This window comes from Caretta caretta, chromosome 24 (genome assembly GCF_965140235.1).
Source record: "Caretta caretta isolate rCarCar2 chromosome 24, rCarCar1.hap1, whole genome shotgun sequence".
Taxonomy (NCBI): domain Eukaryota; kingdom Metazoa; phylum Chordata; order Testudines; family Cheloniidae; genus Caretta; species Caretta caretta.
The window spans coordinates 17340289-17355230 of NC_134229.1; the positions used below are offsets into that span (position 1 = coordinate 17340289).

General features: G+C 60.7%; 1 protein-coding gene across 1 annotated transcript in view; it reads right to left on the reverse strand.

Annotated features, from left to right (window-relative positions):
- Positions 1-9714, reverse strand: part of LOC125629817 (sialic acid-binding Ig-like lectin 13) — a 52146-nt gene extending 42432 nt beyond the window's left edge. Inside the window, 1 exon segment of the mRNA XM_075123049.1 lies at positions 9572-9714. The gene's annotated coding sequence lies outside the window, so the exon portion shown is untranslated.
- Positions 9715-14942: the final 5228 nt, after the last annotated feature.

A 14942-nucleotide genomic window follows, 5' to 3' on the forward strand; every position in this document is an offset into this window, starting at 1 on the left:
AATGCCCCTTGTGACGATGTGACGCAGCAGGGAGGGGGGAGTGTTGACCTGGGAATGTGCCCTGGGGATGGTAGATCTGAGAGCCTGTAACCTGAGCCAGGAGGGGGAGGAGGAGGTATCACCTCTGCCCAGGAATGTGAAGACAAGTTGCAGGAGAGAGCCTGGGGGGAGGGGGGGCGGGGTGGTTAGTTTCCGTTTGGGGCTGGGTGGAGGAACACAGGGAACCCCAGGGCTGGGGTCTAAGCTCCCTGCTCCCCCAGAAGGACTTGACTGAGGAGTCCTGGGTGTACCCACAAACTCTGTTTTGGACTGTGTTCCTGATGTACAATAAACCTTCTGTTTTACTGGCCGGCTGAGAGTCTCAGTGAATCCCTGGAAGAGGGGTGCAGGGCCTGGCCTCCCCCACACTCCGTGACAACTGGTGGCAGCGGTGGGATGTCCTGCACCCCGTGAACGGCGCTTCCTGCAGTAAGTGACTGGGGGACAGTAAAACGAAGGGGGATTGACGGGGACTGGGCGTGCTGAAGATTCAGAGAGAGACGGTTTCAGGGGCCGGTTAACTCCTGGGAATGTGTGACCAGAGAGAAGGACTTTTGCAGTAACAGGGTCCCCCGGGGGATTGCAGCGAGCGGTCCCAGGGGCGGAGGAGTCTGCAGCTCGACCCTGGCAAGGGGGTGGTGACCTCAAGAAGGACTGGCACACTAGGGGCTTTTCCTGGAAACCATAGAAAGCTGCCCGGCCTGCGAGTGGCCAGCAGGGAGATGTACGCTAAACGCCTGAAGAGTGACCTGGTGGAGCTGTGTAGTCCACTGCGCACTGGGAGGTCCACCAAGGAACAGCTGATTGCCCAGTTGGAGGAGAGGGATCGCTTGGATGACCTGATCCCTGTCCCGGAGGGAAGCCGCCCGGCAGACGCAGCGTGGGCCCTGGGGCCTGACCGGGTTGGGAGGGGTCAGACTGCTGCCGAGGACATCCCGAGACCCTTCCTACCTAGGCCTGGGGAAGGGGTTGGGGGAAGCCCAGCGAATACCGAGGGCACCCTGACCCCGGCAGCCAGCAGGGGATCCTCCCGGCGGAGCTCCCCATCCCTGGAGCGGATGCGGCTGGAATGGGAGAGGGAGATGAAAATGAGGGAGCTGGAGGATCATGAAAAACAACGTCAACATGAGGAGAAACAATGTCAACATGAGGAGAAACAACGTCAACATGAGCAGGAGGAGAAGGAGAAACAACGTCAACATGAGCAGGAGGAGAAGGAGAGGGAGCGTCAGGAGAAGGAGAGGGAGCGTCAGGAGAAGGAGAAACAAAGACAGCATGAACTGGAGCTGGCCAGGCTGAGGAGCAGTGGGACCCCGGCTGTGGTGAGTGAGGGGGACCCAAGACTGCAAGGAGCTTTGATAAGTGCTTCCTGGCCCAGCGGAAGGAGGGGGAGGACATAGATAGCTTCCTGACGGCCTTTGAGAATGCCTGCAAGCTGCACAGGGTTGACCCTGCAGACAGGCTCCAGTTTCTCACCCCCTTACTGGACCCCAAAGCCGTGAACGTGTACAGCCGGATGACAGGGGCGGAGGCAGGGGACTACGAACTGTTCAAACAGGCCCTGCTCCGTGAGTTTGGGCTGACCCCCGAGATGTACCGGAGAAGGTTCCGGAGTCAGTGTAAAACGCCTGAGGTCACCTACCTACAACTGGTCAACCGGATGCAGGGATATGCCCGCAAGTGGACAGCTGGGGCCCAAGCTAAAGAGGACCTGCTTGACCTAATCGTACTGGAGCAACTGTATGAACAGTGCCCTTCCGACCTGAGGCTGTGGCTGGTGGACAAAAAGCTCGAGAACCCCCAGGACGCAGGGCAGCTGGCCGACGAGTTTGTGAAGAGTCGGTCAGGGGGTAGCCGGGAGGAGTCCCAAAAGAACAGGCCCCCCCCGATGCAGAGAGAGAGTCACAGGGGGCCTCCTAGCGGGGAAATAGGGAGAACCCCCTCCAAAGGGGAACGCCTGGCATCGGGCCCCTCCGACCCGCTCGAGGAGACCAACGTGACCTGAGCTGCTATCACTGTGGCCAGAGAGGCCACGTACGGACCCAGTGCCCCGGGCTCAGGGACAAACTGAGCAGACCCAACCTACCCAGGGTTAACTGGGTAGGGACTCAGCTGGACGAGGGGCAGACGACCCCGGCAAGGGGGGCTACCAGTTTACCACCTGCTCAGGAGGGAAGAGTACCCCAGGCCAGCTCCGCCAGAGGGCTGGAGGCTCTGGACTCAGGGTGCTCGGTTTACAGGGTGGGCGCGGGGCTGTCCCTCCGGAGAGAGTGCCTTGTTCCCCTGGAGGTGGATGGGAGGAAGGTCAATGGACACTGGGATACGGGCGCGGAGGTGACGCTGGTCCGGCCCGAGGTGGTGGCCCCAGATCAGGTGGTGCCCAACACCTACCTGACCCTGACAAGGGTGGGCGGGACCCCATTTAAGGGTGCCCGTGGCAAGGGTACAACTGAAATGGGGGGCCAAAGAGGGCCCCAAGGATGTGGGGGTACACCACCATTTGCCCACTAAAGTTTTGATGGGGGGAGACCTAGAGGACTGGCCAAGCAAGCCCCAGACCGCCCTGGTTGTGACCCGTAGCCAGAGCCGGCGAGGGGCCCTGCGCCCTGACCTCGGGGAGGGTACCGCACCGGAGGCGCAGGACACTACCCTGGGGGGGAGGGAGCGCCGAGGGGCACGGCTCAGAGAGGCTGAGGCCTCAGACCCGGCCAGTGAGGGGGAACCGGTCCCCATCCCTTCCCCAGCCGCTGAGTTCCAGGCCGAGTTGAGGAAAGATCCCTCCTTGCGGAAGCTCAGGGACCTGGCCGACCTCAGGGTGGTACGGACCATGAGGAGAGGCTGCCAGGAGAGGTTCCTGTGGGAGAAGGGGTTCCTATACCGAGAATGGGCTCCCACAAGGGAAGTAGAGTCCTGTGGGATCAGGAGGCAGCTGGTGGTCCCCCAGAAGTATCGCCGCAAGCTCCTGTCCCTGGCCCATGACATCCCCCTCGCAGGGCACCAGGGAATCCGGCGCACCCGGCAGAGGTTGCTACAGAACTTTTACTGGCCCGGGGTCTTTACCACGGTCCGGCAGTATTGCCGATCCTGTGACCCCTGTCAGAGGGTGGGGAAGGCCCGGGACAAGGGGAGAGCGGCTTTGAGACCTTTGCCCATCATAGAGGAGCCTTTCCAGAAGGTGGCCATGGACATCGTGGGGCCTCTCAGCAAGACGACCCGGTCGGGGAAGAAATACATTCTGGTGGTGGTAGATTTTGCCACCCGCTACCCCGAGGCAGTGCCCTTAGCTTCCATCGAAGCAGACACCGTGGCCGATGCGCTCCTGACCATTTTCAGCCGAGTGGGGTTCCCCAAGGAAGTCTTGACAGACCAAGGCTCCAACTTCATGTCGGCCCTGCTCCGGTGCTTGTGGGAGAAATGTGGGGTCCGGCACGACTGGGCCTCAGCTTATCACCCCCAGTCCAACGGGCTGGTGGAGAGGTTTAACGGGACGCTAAAGATGATGCTGAAAACCTTTATGAACCAGCACCCGCAGGATTGGGACAAGTACTTACCTCACCTACTGTTCGCCTACAGGGAGGTGCCCCAGGAGTCTACTGGATTTTTGCCTTTCGAACTGTTATATGGAAGGAGGGTGAGGGGCCCCTGGACCTGATGAGAGATGAGTGGGAGGGGAAGGCCACTCCCGATGGAGAGTCAGTGGTGGAGTATGTCTTGATCTTCCGAGAGAGACTGGCTGAACTCATGGGGCTGGCCAGGGAGAATCTGGCCAGAGCCCAGAGGAAGCAGAAGGTCTGGTATGACCGCACGGCGCGGGCCCGTGCCTACGCCACCGGGGATCCGGTGATGGTTTGTGACGAAGTGGGACTGTTCTTAATGTTTCCTCTGAATAGTGTGGGGGTGCCTCAGTTTCCCCTAGGCAGTTCTTAAGTATCTAGGGGGTGGGGTAAGGGTGTATGATCATTGCAGAGCCCTAGAGGGCATGTGTGTGCAGGAGTCTGGACACAGAGAATGGCCGACACCCTGTTTCCTGGCAACTAATGGCCTGGGCCCTTCCCCCCCTGCAAGGTGAGAGCTGAAGGGTTGGAGAACAAAGGAATCAGGTGACCACCTGGCCCGGGAAAGGAACAAAGCCCAGAGGAGGAGGGGCTGGAGGGGGTTTTCAGTTTGGGGCTGGCTGGGACATGGAGTGAAGTGCAGACGTGGTTATCTGGCTCACTGCCCCCCAGAATGGACCCAGCTGAGGGGTCCCGTTCTCTGCACCTGCAAGCTCTGTTTTAGACCATGTTCCTGTCGTCTAATAAACCTTCTGTTTTACTGGCTGGCTGAGAGTCACGTCTGACTGCGAAGTTGGGGTGCAGGACCCTCTGGCTTCCCCAGGAGCACCGCCTGAGCGGACTCGCTGGGGGAAGCACACGGAGAGGCAGAGGATGCTGAATGCTCCGAGGTCAGACCCAGGAAGGTGGAAGCTGTGTGAGCTGTGTGTCCTGAAGACAGTCTGCTCACAGAAAGGCGACTACCCCAGAGTCCTGACTGGCTTCATGGGGAGCAGTTCCAGAGCATCGCCCAGGGACTCCGTGACAACTGGTGGCAGCGGTGGGATGTACTGCACCCCGTGGATGGCGCTTCCTGCAGTAAGTGACTGGGGAGCAGTAACACGAAGGGGGATTGCCGAGGACCAGGCCTGCTGAAGGCTCAGAGAGGAGCGGTTTCGGGGGGCGGTTAACCCCTGGGAGTGTGTGACCAGCGAGAAGGACTGTGCAGTAACAGGGTTCCCCTGGGGATTGCAGCGAGCAGTCCAAGGGGCGGAGGAGTCTGCAGCTCGACCCTGGCAAAGAGGTGGTAACCTCGAGAAGGGCTGGCACACTAGGGGTTCTCCCTGGAAACCGTGGGGAGCTGAGAACACACGGGCCTGTGAGTCCACAACAACTTGGGAGGAGCGGAGTGATGGCCTGTCACCGTCTCCTTAAGAAGGACATTGTAACCCTGTGCAAAAAGAGAGGGTTGAGCATTGGAAAGTTCACCAAAGCAGAGTTAATCGTGCAGCTGGAGGAGGATGACCGCTCTAAGGAACAGATTCCTGACCCCAACTGGGGCTATAGCAGGATCTGGGAGCAGCTGAAGCGGGAGCCAGGCATCGCCAAGACTCCTGTCCCCGACCAGACGGTCTTCACGATCGGGTTCCCCATCGGGGGATCGAGACGGACGGGATTGGAGCTGAGTCTGAGAGAGCAAGAGGACCGTGGGAGACAGCGAGAGCCCGAGAAAGAGCTGCAGAAGCAGCAGCAGCATGAACTGGCGGTGGGGGAGCGGAGAGGCCTAGGGGACCTCCCCGGGGTAAGTGGGGATAGACCCCGGGGGGCCAGTTCTGCAGGGAACCTCAAGACTAAATTGCTGCCCCTGGTTAAGGAGGGGGGGTGTGGATGCCCACCTCACTGCCTTTGAGCAGGCTGGCGATTTGAACCAAGGGGACCCTGCGGAAAAGCCCCGGTGTCTAGCTCCCTTGCTGGGTCCCAAGGCCACAGACTCCGTCAGCCAGATGGTTGGGGATGTGGACAGGCTCCCACTCCTGACCCCAACCTATATGTCTGTGTGGAGTTTCCTGGGGCCAGGCCCCTCGGACCTCCAGTGGGAGCAGAAGGTGATGGTCAATGGGGAGACATTCTTGGGGTGGCCAAAGGGCATGGGCTGCATAAACCTTCCCACATGCGGCCTGCGAGTGCTATTGACCACCCCTGACCTAAGGGAGGGCGTGAAACTGGAAGGGCCTGGTGTAACTCCTACCAAGGAATGGGAGAGATGCTGGGGCATCCATGGGAACGTTGGTGGCTTCAAACTTCCCCAGGTCACCGGCTAAAGTGACCCCGCTCAGTTCGATCTCGAAGGGGGGAGAGATGTGACGAAGTGGGACTGTTCTTAATGTTTCCTCTGAATAGTGTGGGGGTGCCTCAGTTTCCCCTAGGCAGTTCTTAAGTATCTAGGGGGTGGGGTAAGGGTGTATGATCATTGCAGAGCCCTAGAGGGCATGTGTGTGCAGGAGTCTGGACACAGAGAATGGCCGACACCCTGTTTCCTGGCAACTAATGGCCTGGGCCCTTCCCCCCCTGCAAGGTGAGAGCTGAAGGGTTGGAGAACAAAGGAATCAGGTGACCACCTGGCCCGGGAAAGGAACAAAGCCCAGAGGAGGAGGGGCTGGAGGGGGTTTTCAGTTTGGGGCTGGCTGGGACATGGAGTGAAGTGCAGACGTGGTTATCTGGCTCACTGCCCCCCAGAATGGACCCAGCTGAGGGGTCCCGTTCTCTGCACCTGCAAGCTCTGTTTTAGACCATGTTCCTGTCGTCTAATAAACCTTCTGTTTTACTGGCTGGCTGAGAGTCACGTCTGACTGCGAAGTTGGGGTGCAGGACCCTCTGGCTTCCCCAGGAGCACCGCCTGAGCGGACTCGCTGGGGGAAGCACACGGAGAGGCAGAGGATGCTGAATGCTCCGAGGTCAGACCCAGGAAGGTGGAAGCTGTGTGAGCTGTGTGTCCTGAAGACAGTCTGCTCACAGAAAGGCGACTACCCCAGAGTCCTGACTGGCTTCATGGGGAGCAGTTCCAGAGCATCGCCCAGGGACTCCGTGACATGGTTCTCATCCCAGTGAGAAAGAACAAACTACAGGCCGCCTGGGAGGTCCCTTTCAAGGTCGTCAAGCAGCTCAATGAGGTAAACTATGTGGTGGAGCTGTCGAACCGGGCGCACCACCGCCGGGTGTACCATGTGAATATGATGAAGCCATACTATGCCAGGGGGAATGAGGTGTTGGCCGTGTGTGGACAGTGGGAGGAGCAGGGAGATGACCCTTTAGTAGATCTACTCCCTGGACCAGAGCTGGTTCCCCCCTGGAAAGAATTCCCCTCTCGGATCAGCTAACCCCTGCCCAGCAAGCTGCGGTCAGGGGGGTGCTGCATCCGTACCGACAGCTGTTTTCCAACCAGCCTGGACGCACTAATCTGACTGTCCACCGGGTGCAGACCGGGTCGCACCCGCCGATAAGATGCTCCCCCTTCCGAGTCACAGGGAAAACTGCTCAGGACCTGGAAAGAGAGGTCCGGGACATGCTGGCTTTGGGGGTGATCCAGCCATCTGCCAGCCCTTGGGCCTCGCCGGTGGTGCTGGTCCCCAAAAAGGACGGGTCGGTCCGGTTCTGCGTGGACTATCGGAAGCTCAATGCCATCACTGTATCTGATGCCTACCCCATGCCCAGGCCTGATGAGCTCCTAGACAAGCTGGGAGGAGCTCGGTACCTCACCACCATGGACCTTGCAAAGGGCTACTGGCAAGTGCCGCTGGATGCAGATGCCCGGCTGAAATTGGCCTTTATCACCCCTCTGGGGCTCTATGAGTTCCTGACCCTGCCTTTCGGCCTCAAGGGAGCGCCGGCCACCTTCCAGCGCCTGGTGGACCAGCTCCTGAGGGGGATGGAGAGTTTTGCCGTGGCGTATATTGATGACATCTGTGTCTTTAGCCAGACCTGGGAGGACCACGTGTCCCAGGTTAGACAAGTGCTGGACCGACTCCAGGGGGCTGGGTTGACCGTAAAAGCGGAGAAGTGCAAGGTGGGGATGGCTGAAGTATCTTACCTGGGCCATCGGGTGGGGGGTGGCTGCCTAAAGCCGGAACCAGCCAAGGTGGAGGTAATCGGAGACTGGCCCGCTCCCCACACCAAAAAGCAGGTCCAAGCCTTTATTGGGATGGCAGGATACTACCGAAGATTTGTGCCTCACTTTAGCGCCATAGCCACCCCCATCACTGAGCTATGCAAGAAGGGGAAGCCAGACAAGGTGGTCTGGACCGAGCAGGGCCAGGAGGCTTTCCGGGCGCTGAAGGAGGCTCTGGTCTGTGGCCCAGTTCTGGCAAACCCAGACTTTGACAAGCCCTTTGTGGTGTTCACCGACGCCTCAGACTCGGGACTGGGGGCGGTGTTAATGCAGGAGGATGAAAAGGGGGAGAGACACCCCATCGTGTACCTGAGCAAGAAGTTGCTACCCCGGGAGCAACACTACGCGGCCATCGAGAAGGAGTGCCTGGCCATGGTGTGGGCCCTCAAGAAACTAGAGCCCTATCTCTTCGGGCGACACTTCACCGTCTACACCGACCACTCTCCCCTGACCTGGCTGCACCAGATGAAAGGAGCCAACGCCAAGCTCCTGAGATGGAGCCTGCTCCTGCAGGATTACGACATGGACGTGGTCCACGTGAAGGGAAGTGCCAACCTGATAGCGGATGCGCTGTCCCGGAGAGGGGGCCCCGAACTTCCCCAGGTCACTGGTCAGAGTGACCCCGCTCCGTTCAGTCTCGAAGGGGGGAGAGATGTGAGGATGGGACGCAGCAGGGAGGGGGGAGTGTTGACCTGGGAATGTGCCCTGGGGATGGGAGACCTGAGAGCCTGTCACCTGAGCCAGGAGGGGGAGGGGGAGGTAACACCTCTGACCAGGAATGTGAAGACAGGCTGCGGAAGAGAGCCTGGGGGGGGGGGGTTGTTTCCGTTTGGGGCTGGGGGGAGGAACGCAGGGAACCACAGGGCTGGGGTCTAAGCTCCCTGCTCCCCCAGAAGGACTTGACTGAGGGGTGCTGGGTGTACCCACAAGCTCCGTTTTGGACTGTGTTCCTGTTGTCCAATAAACCTTCTGTTTCACTGGCTGGCTGAGAGTCTCAGTGAATCCCAGGAAGAGGGGTGCAGGGCCTGGACTCCCCCACACTCTGTGACAGGAGCCCAGGGCTGGGATAAGAAGGGGCTGCGGGTCGGGATTGAGGGGCACCCCAGTCTCCACAGACCATCCAGCTCCCTCCCGCACCCTAGTTCCACTCACCCCTAGACCTGCAGAGGGGGGCCCAGGCCTGGCTCTCCCACCCTGCAGCCCGGGTTCCTCACGCTTTGTGACTTGGAGCCCGGGGAAGCGGCATGCATAGGAATGTGAAAGCAGAAGTCAGTGGGGACAGGGATGAAGGGGAGATGATGTCTCAGAAACCCCAGCATCAGCATCCTGCCGACTTCCTCTCCCTCTGGCTGGGGCTGCCTGTGGCTTCCTTGCAACAGAGGCAGGCTGCATCTTGCTTGTGGGGCTTGAAATAGAACCCAGGAGTCCGGGTCTCTGAGCCCTGCTAATCCCCACTCTCCTCCCAGAGCTGGGACACAACCCAGGAGTCGTGACTCCCTGCCTCCACCCCCCACTCTAACCCACTGGACCCAGCTCCCCTCCCAGAGCCAGGGACAGAACCCGGGAGTCGTGGCTCTGAGACCCTCTACACCCCACTCTCCTCCCCGAGCTGTGGATGGAACCCAGGAGTCCTGGCTCCCAGCCGCCCTGATCTGACCACTAGAGCTCACTCCCCTCCCAGAGCAAGGGGTAGAACCCAGGAGTCCTGACTACCTGCCCCCCGTCTCAGCCCTATCCCTTTATTACTGCGTTTTCCAGTCGCGCAATAATATTTGAACGCTAGCAGCTCACACCTCTTATCGTATTGAACACGCTGCAGACACTAATCACTCACCCCGAGCTGAGATGTGTCCGCGTCTGGGGTGGAGCGGCTGGGAACAGCGCACTGGAACCGCAGATGCCCAGTTAGGACGGCTAGCGAATCCCAACTCCAATGGGAAGAGCCGGGTGCGTGCAGAGACCTGCCTGGCAGGGAGCGAGTGCGAGTGTCAAGGCGAGGGCTGGGGCGAGATGTGAGATTTCAAGACAGGAAGGGGAAGTCAGTGTGTGAATCTGGCCTTAGAACTTCTTGCACAAGCCGGTTCCAGTGGCTGGAGATCTCGGTGCCATCGACAGAAGGCAGGAGAGATTGAAACATGTGGGATATTTTTGTGAAACATTCCTAGCTAGTGAATGTTTCCCAGGGATCATTAGTTTTAGGTGGCCCAGATCTCTGTGAAACCTTTCTGAAATCAATAAAATCCTGTGATTAGTTTTTGGGACAGGGAACCTTTGCACAAAACTTTTATTTTGAAAAGCACCTATGACGAAGTGGGGGATTTTGTTAGAGTTTTGCATGAATACTGTGTCTGCCTCAGTTTCCCTGTGTGCTGTGTGCGGAACGAGGTGGTGGGAGAAGGGGATTGCGGTTGTAGAGGGCCAGGTGTGATGTCACCTGGCAGCCGGGACCCTGGACAATGGCCGGGACATTATGGACGTTAGCAACCAGTGGACAAGCCCATCTCGGGAGCCAGACGGTTCTGGCAAGTGGGAGGACGAAGGGGGGAAGAGAGGGGGCCCAGGTGACCTGTTCACCTGGGACCGAAGACAAAGGATGGAGGAGGGGCTGAGACTGGCCAGGCCCGAGGGCCCTGAGAACTGCCTGTGGGGGGTTCAGACGTTCGATAAACTTTCTGTGTTACGCTGGCGGAGAGTCACTGAGGGGCAGAGATCGGGGGGCGTTGCTCCCTCTGGGGGTGGGCGCAGAGCGAGGGGACTCCCTGAGGGGGCCCACGGCAGACCCAGGCTGCAGAAGGCTCAGAGGTGGGGTCCTAGGAGGCGGCGGGGCCAAGGCGTAACCCCGCATGGGGAGTGCACCCCCGAGACGGGCTGCCAACCTGCAGGGGCAGTACGGAGCCGAGAGATCCCCGGCCTGGGAGTCCGGGTCAGCCTGGGTTCCCTGCCCCGGTGGTCTGGAATTGGGGTGCACAGCGAAGGAGCTGGAACCCACCGAGGCATCGCAGGGGTCGGGCTCAGGGAAACCCGGAGGTGTCGGAGAGGCCGAGGGGGCAGGACGTCTCCAGGGGGCGAGAGCCCGGAGATGTGGTCGCTGCAGGCACAGAGGGCCGGGGTGCAGGGCCCAGGGACACAGGAAATCTTGGCCCAGGAGAACCTCAAAGGGTTAACGTGGCGGAGGGGAGACAGCGGGAAACAGGCTCACAGAGCGAGCTGTGTCTAGCCCGGGGGAGGAAGCAGCCACCCACCAGCCCCTGGGGCAGAGCTGGCCAGGGGAGGGAGGGTGCAGACGGGTCCCCTCCGAGCCCAGCCGCTATGTCTGCTTCTACCCCTGGGCTCAGGCCCCTCTGACCCCCAGTGGGAGCGGACGGGGGTGGTCAGTGGGGAGACATTCGGGTGGTGGAGAGATTCTGGGAGCGACAGACTCTTGTCGGGGTGGGGCGACCCCCCCAGATGCTGAGGGGCTGCGTGACTGGGGGGAAGGCCCCCGAACTGGGGCCATTCCCCTGCGCATGGCTCAGATCCCTGGGCAGACACAGGAAGCACGAGGGAAGAGCCGCTCAGCTCGGGGTCCCTGCCTGTCTGTAGCCAGACCCCTTGAGCTGAGCGGGGCGAGGGGGGAGGCTCCCACATGGGGGAGGTGGCTCACGCTGGCTCTGGTGCTGAGAGCAAAGCTGCGGGCTCGCTGCCTGCCCTCACGGGGACAGCGCAGACAGACGGGAGCCCAGAGGGGCTGGGACCCCAGCTGAGCGTGGGCAGAACCGGCAGGGCAGGACGGCTGCTGGGGATCAGGAGCAGGGTTGCCAGGTGTCCGGTTTTCGACCTGAATGCCCCGTCAAAGAGGGACCCTGGCGGCTCCAGTCAGCACCACTGAGCGGGCCGTTAACAGTCTGTCAGCTGCGCAGGGGGCTAAGGCAGGCTCCCTACCTGTCCTGACCACGCGTGGCTCCCGGAAACAGGGGCATGTCCCCCTCCGGCTCCTATGTGTAGGGTCAGCCAGGAGGCTCCGCATGCTGCCCCTGCCCCAAGCGCCGGCTCTGCAGCTCCCCTTTGGCCACATAGGAGCCGTAGGGGGGACATGCCGCTGCTTCCGGGAGCTGCTTGAGGTAAGTGTGGGCCGGAGCCAGCACTCCTCACCCCCTGGTGTGCCCCAACCCCCCTTCCCCAGCCCTGATCCCCCTACTGCCCTCCGAACCCCTCAGTTCCAACCCAGAGCACCTTCCTACACCCCAATCCTCTCATCCCACATCACACACCCAGAGTCTGCACCCCCAGCCGGATCCCTCAGCCACCCTGCACCCCAACCCCATGCCCCACTCCAGAGCCCCTCCTGCACCCTGAACCCCTCATTTCTGGTCAGACCTTGAAAGCTGCACCCCCAGCTCAGAGTCTGCACCCCCTCCCACACCACAACCCCCGCCTCAGCCAAGAGCCCCCTCCCATACTCCGAACCCCTCGGCTCTACCCCCCAGTCTGGAGCCCCCTCCTGCACCCAAAACCCCTCAACCCTGGTCTGAGCCCAAAGACTGCACCCCCAGCCAGAGCCCTCACCCCCTCCCGCAGCCCAGCCCACTGTCTCAGCCCGGAGCCCCCTCCCGCACCTGAACCCCTCATTTATAGCCCCACCCCAAAGTCTGCACCCGCACCCGGAGCCCTCACCCCCTTCCGCACCCCAACCCCCTGAGCCAGTCCAGTGAAAATGAGCGAGTGAGGGGGCACGGGGGGGTGGGGGCAGATGGAGTGAGCCTGGGATGGGCCGCGTGAAGTCATCAACCAGCTGAATGTGCCGGAGCTGCCCAGTGGGGCTCACAGCCAGCAAGGGGCCATGTCCACATGACGGAGCCGGACGGTGACAGGGAGACATTCAGGCGACGAAAGAAATTCCAGGTGGAAGTGACGAATCTGTCACTTCCGGGACTGCCACGAGGCACCCCAAAGCACGGAGCCCGGTGCAGTCTCATGCCCCTGGGAGCCCTCCAGACCACCTGGGAGATTTAAAAGGGCCTGGGGCTCCCTTTTAAATCGCCCGGGCCCCTAGGCAATTGTCCCCTTTGCCCCCCGCTGTTGGCAGGCCTGGAGACATTGGTGCGGCCACGTTTGTGGGCAGGGGGAGGAGAGGGGGAAAATCCCTGGTGGGTCTCTCCCCAGAGACCGGGGCCAGCCCCTCGCTGGAATCCCCTCTCTGACCAGCCAACCCCTTCCCGGCAGGCAGAGATCAGAGGCCCTTCGTCCTCACTAGAAGCTGTTCTCCAGCCGGCCTGGGCTGACTAACCGAGCTGTCCACGGTGGAAGGGGGGATGGAAAATAACCCTCCCATAAGCTGTTCCCCGTTCACAGACACGGGGAAAACAGCCGGCCCTGGAGAGGGAGCTCAGAGACATGCTGGCACTAGGGGTGAGCCAGCCGACCACCAGCCCTCGGCGTCTCCCGTGGGCTTGGTCCCCAAGAAAGACGGATCGATCCGATTCTGTGCGGACTGTCAGAAGCTCAGCGCCATCGACTTGTCAAATGCCTGCCCCATGCCTCGGCCTGATGAGACCCTAGACCAGTTGTGGGGTGCCCGGTACCTTACTACTACGGATCTCACCAGGGGCTACTGGCTGGTGCCTTTGGACCCAGATGCCAGGTTGAAATCTGCTCCCATCACCCCTGTGGGGCTCTGTGAGTTCCTGGTCCTGCCTTTCAGCCTCTAGGGGGCGCCGGCCACCTTCCAGCACCGGTGGGTCAGTTACTGTGGGGGGTGGACGACTTTGCCCTGGGGGGCATTGATGAATGGTAAGACCCATTGTTCCATGTTCTCTGTGTATATAAAATCTCCCCGCTGTATTTTCCACTGCATGCATCCGATGAAGTGGGCTGTAGCTCACGAAAGCTTATGCTCAAATCAATGTGTTAGTTTCGAAGGTGCCACAAGTCCTCCTGTTCTTTTTATTGCTGGTATCTGTGTCTTTAGCCAGACCTGGGGAGGGAGGCTGTGTCCCAGGGGGCGAGGGGGCTGGGCTGTCTCCGGGAGGCAGGACTGACGGTCAAAGCTGGAAAGGGAAAGGTGGGGATGGCAGAGGTGTCGTACCTGGGCCACAAGGTGGGAAGCGGTTGCCTAAAGCCCCAGCCGGCCTTGGTGGAGGCGATCGGAGATTGGCCCGTTCCCCAGACCAAGAAACAGGCCCAGGCCGTGACGGGGACCGCAGGGCACTGGCGGAGGTTTGTGTCCCGCCGTCATCTCCCTCGCAGCTCCCATCATGGAGCTGTGTACGAAGGGCGAGCCGGACACAGTGATCTGGACCGAGCCATGCTGGGGGGTTCTCTGTGCGTGGAAGGAGGACTTGGGCCAACCCTTTCTGGTGCTCACAGACCCATCAGACACAGGGCTGGGCAGGTGGCTGATGCAGGCCGATGCAAAGGGGCAGAGACACCCCGTCGTGTACCTGGGCAGGAAGCTGCTGCCAGGGAGCGGAAGTATGCGGCTGTGGGGGGGACCCTTTGAAACCTGCAGCCGTAAGTATTTGGGCAGCGCTTGACTGTGTACACCGACCACTCGCCCCGACGGGCTGCACCAAATGAAAGGGACTAATGCCCAGCTTGTGAGATGGAGTCTGAGCCTCCAGGATTACGAGATGGAGGTGGGCCTTGGGATGGTGTGACGAAGTGGGACTATTCTTAATGTTTCCTCTGAATAGTGTGGGGGTGCCTCAGTTTCCCCTAGGCAGTTCTTAAGTATCTAGGGGGTGGGGTAAGGGTGTATGATCATTGCAGAGCCCTAGAGGGCATGTGTGTGCAGGAGTCTGGACACAGAGAATGGCCGACACCCTGTTTCCTGGCAACTGATGGCCTGGGCCCTTCCCCCCTGCAAGGTGAGAGCTAAAGGGTTGGAGAACAAAGGAATCAGGTGACCACCTGGCCCGGGAAAGGAACAAAGCCCAGAGGAGGAGGGGCTGGAGGGGAGTTTCAGTTTGGGGCTGGCTGGGACATGGAGTGAAGTGCAGACGTGGTTGTCTGGCTCACTGCCCCCCAAAATGGACCCAGCTGAGGGGTCCCGTTCTCTGCACCTGCAAGCTCTGTTTTAGACCATGTTCCTGTCATCTAATAAACCTTCTGTGTTACTGGCTGGCTGAGAGTCACGTCTGACTGCGAAGTTGGGGTGCAGGACCCTCTGGCTTCCCCAGGAGCCCGCCTGGGCGGACTCGCTGGGGGAAGCGCACGGAGGGGCAGAG